The 6,000-nt window shown below is 39.6% G+C and overlaps 1 protein-coding gene across 2 annotated transcripts in view; it reads right to left on the minus strand.

The window, feature by feature from the left end:
* Positions 1-4,758, minus strand: part of ADIPOR2 (adiponectin receptor 2) — a 121,991-nt gene extending 117,233 nt beyond the window's left edge. For both annotated transcript variants that reach the window (XM_007503817.3, XM_056799092.1), the window contains exon 1: positions 4,451-4,758. The gene's annotated coding sequence lies outside the window, so the exon portion shown is untranslated. The remainder of the gene's footprint in view (positions 1-4,450) is intronic.
* Between the last annotated feature and the right edge of the window lie 1,242 nt (positions 4,759-6,000).

The raw sequence follows: 6,000 nt of genomic DNA on the forward strand, positions 1-6,000 counted from the left end.
ATAAGTGATAAGATAATGCAGATAATTGTTCCTACAGTGGCTCTACTAGTCTCTAGGACTGTTTTAGAAAAAGATACATTGCCCAGGATTGCCATTAGTTATTAAGTAGTTTTTCATCAAACTTTTAAATCCTGTGAACCCCAAAACTTATCAAAACTATCACCTTGTTGAAGGTCTTGACCATGACCGTATGCACTGTTCTTTGTTTCTGTCGGAATACTCAGAATTGTAGCTAGGTAGGAAGTTTCTCTCAGTTTATCAATCGATGTGCCATATGGGAATAACTGCAGTCTCTTCCCCATTGCATGGCGATAGGAAAACCTAGCTCTTTCCTAAATCTCAGCAGCTATGGTGGAAAGTCTGTGGCATAATTCTCCATGAGGCTTACCCATATGCCAGAAATGCCAAATGACCCCTGAGATAGAGAGTTGCTTTTCTTTTCTTTTTTTAATCCTTACCTGATATCTTAGAATTGATACTAAATCAGTTCCAAGGCAGAAGAGTGGTAAAGGCTAGACAACTGGGATGAAGTGACTTGCCCAGGGTCATACCTGCAAATTTGAACACAGGACCTTCTGTCTCCAGACCTGGCTTTCTAACCACTGAGCCACCTAGCTGCTCCTGGGATAAATCCTTTCTGACCCTTAGTCTTTAGTGGATAGTAGTGAATGCCCAATTCATAGAATATGTATATTCATCTCTGGCAAACAGCATCTTGCCTTAGTCAAAATAAATCAGGAGATTGTTGTCAGTCCGTGCTTGAGATTTAACACGATATTGCTAAGGGTCCATGGTAGTTGTGAGATTCAAATGAGATTCAAATGAGTAACTATTTGTAAAGTATTTAGGACAGTGACTGGCACAAAGCATTTGCTATATAATTGCTTATCCCTTTCCTTTCCTTCCCCCTACACCTACTTCAAAGCCAAGAACTCCTATTTTTAAATGGGATGACAAGTGTAAATCAGTTCTGGCAAAGGCAGTAAATTCCTAGTGACCATACACAGGGCAATACCCAAGCTCTTCAAGCTAGCAACCATGGAGAGGACAAAAGGCTTGTCTGGATCTGCTCAGGCCTGAGGCAATAGACCAAGTCTGCTAATAGTACCTACCTATCAGGGTGTTGGGAGGATTCAATGAGGTAAGAAACATAGAGTGCTTAATACAGTGCCTGGCACTTAGGAAGTACTATAGAAATGTTAGGTTTTGGTTTTTTCTTGCTACTGCTAATAATAATATCATCCTTTGGCTGGTTTAATCCGCATGGTCTTTAAGTTTTCTTTGTTCAGAGATCTTTAGAGAAAATACCTAATCCATCATCTTGTTGGTCATATAACCCAATCCCTTGTCAACTGACACCTTTAGACAGCTATTGGCTGATCCAATTTTTTTTAACACATCTTCTTTCACTCAATCAATACTAATGATTGATTTTAAGACGGAAGAGCTAGGCAATTGGGGTCAAGTGATTTATCCAAGGTCACATAGCTAGGAAGTGTCTGAGGTCAGATTTGAACCACCGCTCCTCCTGACTCCAGGGCTGTGCTCTGTCCGCTGTGCCACCTACAAGCCCCTGATTCAATATTTTCATGTTCTTCCAGTGTCTTCCTGAAGGTCACCAAGGTATATCTACTTCTAGGTATTTTGTGTCTCTAACTTCTTTCTTCATTAATCACTGGAATGTGGCAGGCGAACCTATGATGCCTTGTGCCATATAATTAGACTTATAAAATCCAGCTTGGTAGATGAAAGAATTCTCCTCCTGGTCTTTCTCTACCATAGAAATTTAATAGTAAACACTGCTTCAATGCAATACTGAGAATGATTAGCAGTTTAAAAAAACAGTCATGGGCATCTTGAACTGCTGGAAAAGTGACCTGGTCTACTTGGCCTTATTTCAACAAAGTCTGGTAGCATACATACATTCATAACTTTCTATTTTTTGTGACACAATTGGGGGAACAATTCCTCACTTTACCTACAAGTAAGACTTTTATTTTTGGCAAAGAGAATATAGAATTGACCTCACTGATGGATAAAGAATCTAATTCTGGAAGAAAGAATCTTGTGTTACTTAGCGTCCAGCACCCAAGAGGCTAGTTCAGTCTTAAGTTCGTCCTTCATCCCATTTGCTGAGGTGCCCCCTTTGCTCATTAATGCTACAAATTTCTTGAAGAATTCCTCCTCAACTAGAAGTCAGCAAGTCCATTCTCAGGTGCCTTGTCCCCTACTGGACTTTTGAGTAATCAAACGGGTCCTACACATCACAGAGCATAAAGAACTTCTGACCTTATTCTATTTTTAAACCATCATATAGTCCTCTTACTTCTTTTAATGTCTCTTTCACTGCTTTCATAATAGGCTTAGCTTTATACACAGGGTCTACTTCAAATATCACAAAACCCCTATGGACTTTAATGACCATTATATAACACATTTCACATTTGGCTTCCATATTTTCAAAATATTGATCCATAATGACAGTAGTTAAGTACCCAATAAAGCAGCTGTAAGCATTAAATATTCGCTTGTTACTTACACATTAGTCATATGTACTAACATAGTGGAGCCATGAGTCATGCAACGCACACAACACAAAACTAATAAGGTATAAATGCAATTAATAATGACACAGATCACAGTCATATACCAACAATTGAGTTAGAGGTGAACCCTATCATTAAAATAAGAATCCCTGATCCAGAAGGTTAGGTCAATGAATAGATATGTATGCCATTATTAGCAGATTTGAACATTTCCTATTTATTCAACATATGAATATAGCAATAAAATGTAATAAATAATAAAAGGAAATAAAAAACAAGTGAGAAACAAAATCAAACAAAAATAGGAATGGAATATATAAGTTATATATGTATACTTATTTTAAAATTAGGCTATAAAGTTTCACTAAGAACAAAAAGGTTGTACTGCATCTGTGGTTTTTTGAAAGTAGGAAGCCACCAGTGAGGATTTCCTTGATTAATTCAGATCTATGCTTTCTCTGATGTTTTGGGAAAGAGTCTAGAAAACGGAGAAGTTAAGAGACTCAAGATTCTGAAGACTGGATGTGGCTGAGGACAGGCACTTGGGTCCCAGGCTGCACTTGAATCTAGGATTTCCTATCTCCAAAGCCAGCTCCTTCTATGTGCTGTATCGCATTGCCTTCCCTTCTTAAAGAGAAATAATGCATCAAATTTTAAAAACAGTTTTTAAAAAGAAATTCTTCCCTAAAAATTAGCATCCCCCCAAAAAAGTAAGCTAACCAGTTCAATACTCAAAGGTGTCCAAGGAAAATAAAAATTTTAATGTTTAGAAACATAATTTTCAGAGTAAGAGTATTACTGAAGCAATATTGGAAGGAGGGAAAAACCTTGATTATAGATAATAGAAAGAAAAAATATGAATCCCTCATAGTTTCCATTGATAACTACCAGATGAGGGGGGCAAATGCTACTGGGTGAGCTATCAGTCTGGGCTTAAACGGACTTGATATACTCATCTGGAGGCTCATCAAGGCCAGAATGAACTTTGAGAGCAAAGAGAAGGGGATGATGGCTTCTTCTCAGTTTATTGTCCTTTCTAAGGATATGGGTGGCAGGGATTATTCTTTTTTGTCTTCAAATAAACTGTTTTTTCTCTTAATGCCGTACAAGCAGTGTAAGAATAGCTGGGATTATCCTAGCACTGCAGGCAATCATCTCAAAGATACATTAAAAGAATTTGAAATAGACTTAGACATTGCACAGCATTGCTTGTTTAGCAACTACCTGTTTGAAGTACAAAAAGTGTGTTCTACATGTTCATAAAATAGCACGGCTTGAATAGAAGATGAATACAAGTGTCCGTCAAGGACCCAGACACCAGTGAAACCTTCACTATTCCCTTTAACATTTTTTATTAAAGTTTTTTCTATTAACATGCATTTATTTTTTCTTCCTCCTACATCCCCTCCATGCAGCCCACTTGAAAATGTCTTAGTCTCCATTCCTTCCCACTCTCGGCTCTCTCTTTCATTTGATTGCCCTTTTTACCCAGAACCTCTTCCAGGTCAGTGTCAAATAAAAACATTCTGGGTTGTTTAAGCTCAGATGGAGCCTGAAATCCCTCAGAATTTAGAGGCTCACTCCCCCATACGAGCTATGCTGGTTTTGCGGTAAAGGTATTAAAAATAACTTTAGGATCTGGTTGGCACAAGGGGGACTAAAGTTTTGTCTCTGTACGGAGCTTCCCAGTGGCCTGCATTCAGAATGCCACAAAGAGCTCCTGTTCTCTCTCTGAGGTTTCTGACCATGGATTGACTGATGATAAACAGTATAACTAACTAAGGGAAGCTGTGCTCTGGTAGCCTCCCTGAAAATCCTTGCTGAATATTCTTCCTCTGTTCTGGCTAACTAAGGAAATCTCCTTTTGGGAAATATCAAAGGTATGGAAAAGAAAAGCAGCTTACCTGGCCACAGGCAGCTCAGCTCCTCTGCTGCTTCTCTGTTCAGTCTTCTCTTGGAGTAGTCAAAAAGCTGAGGTGCTGTGATTTCTCCTGACAAATAACACTGTGTCATGAGCAAACAAAGGCTCTAGTAAAGAGTTTCAGTACTTCAAGTTAACTTAAAGACCGCACACATTCCCAATAAACTTCTTCAGGCTAGTGACGATATGTTGCACAAAATAGGAATTAATTAAACATTTATTGACTTGATTTTTTTTCTCATCACTGAATCTGGTATTTCAGGTTAAGGAATGGCATTATCTGACTGTTGTGAGAGATACTGTTGACTCTCCGCCAAGCCCATAGAGTAGCACTTGCTCATCCACCTGATAGGAGGCACTGGGCAACAAGTTCAATAAATATCTGTTGTGTAACAACCATAAATGTAGCTTAGAGAGGACTGAGCTATGCCAGGAGGTGAGGATGGATAAATGTTAGGTGCCATGGACCCTGGATATGTGGTGTTTCCTGCACAGCAAGGGGGATATAACAGCAGATAGCAATTATACAAAAAAATAGCATGGTTAAGGGCATACACAAGAATTAAGTGAGGCTCCTGTTGGCATGGGCATTGTACCCCCAGAAAGTCAGGCAAACTAATATCAGGGAGATTCCTCTGCTCCCTTAGGCCCCCCTGACTCCCAACCCAGGACATCTGACCTAGAGGATCACCCTCCTTTGATTGTCCCATAGATTTGAAATGGACAGAGAGACACACCTCATTCATCTATCCTCCAAATCAAGAAAACCACCCCCAAGCCTTGGGGCAAACCTCCACCCTCACCCCTAGCTCCAGTGCATACCACTCTAGAGTCACAGAATTGATGTCCTGGAGGGGGGGAGGGAAGGGAGACAGCTTTTTCATCCATGCTGTCCTCCCAAGGAGCAGCTCTCCATCTTGCTGTCCTACCTTGCTATCCTCTTGGCCATATTCAACATTACCTTCCAAATTAATAAATTTCTCTTTTTATTTTTAAGCTAAGTTTCAGAGTCTTGAATTCTTGCAAAAGGTACCCTTCCCGAACCCTGGGGACTCACCTCTAGCACCTCACAACAATGTCATTACTGAGGTGAGGTCAGGAGCTCTGAGATTTCAAGCCTAGGTAGCCGAAAATAGTAAATGTCAACAAAGTTAACATTGAAAAGAGAGTTTGATTTGGGAAGCAGTATTGGTGGGAGGAATAAGATCTGTTTTGAACATATTGAATGCTGTGAGTGCTGGTGAGATACTTAGGAAATGCTTTTTTTAAGAGCTAGTTAAGTTTTCTGGATGGTCCTTGATGGTCAACATACTGGTAGAGGATCATTAGCAATAGTTTTAGAATTATTGCCCTACAGGGTTACCCCTAGAACTCCAAGAGAAGTCAGCCACCTTCTAGGGCACCTAACCTGAAAGTATAAATTGGGTTATTAGTCCTCTAGAAGGTGCCATAGATTCTTAAAGGGAAGCTAGATGGTGCAACAGATAGAGTGCTAGGCTTGAAATCAGAAAGATTATGAGTTCAAATATGATC

This window comes from Monodelphis domestica, chromosome 5 (genome assembly GCF_027887165.1).
Source record: "Monodelphis domestica isolate mMonDom1 chromosome 5, mMonDom1.pri, whole genome shotgun sequence".
NCBI classification, from domain to species: Eukaryota; Metazoa; Chordata; class Mammalia; order Didelphimorphia; family Didelphidae; genus Monodelphis; species Monodelphis domestica.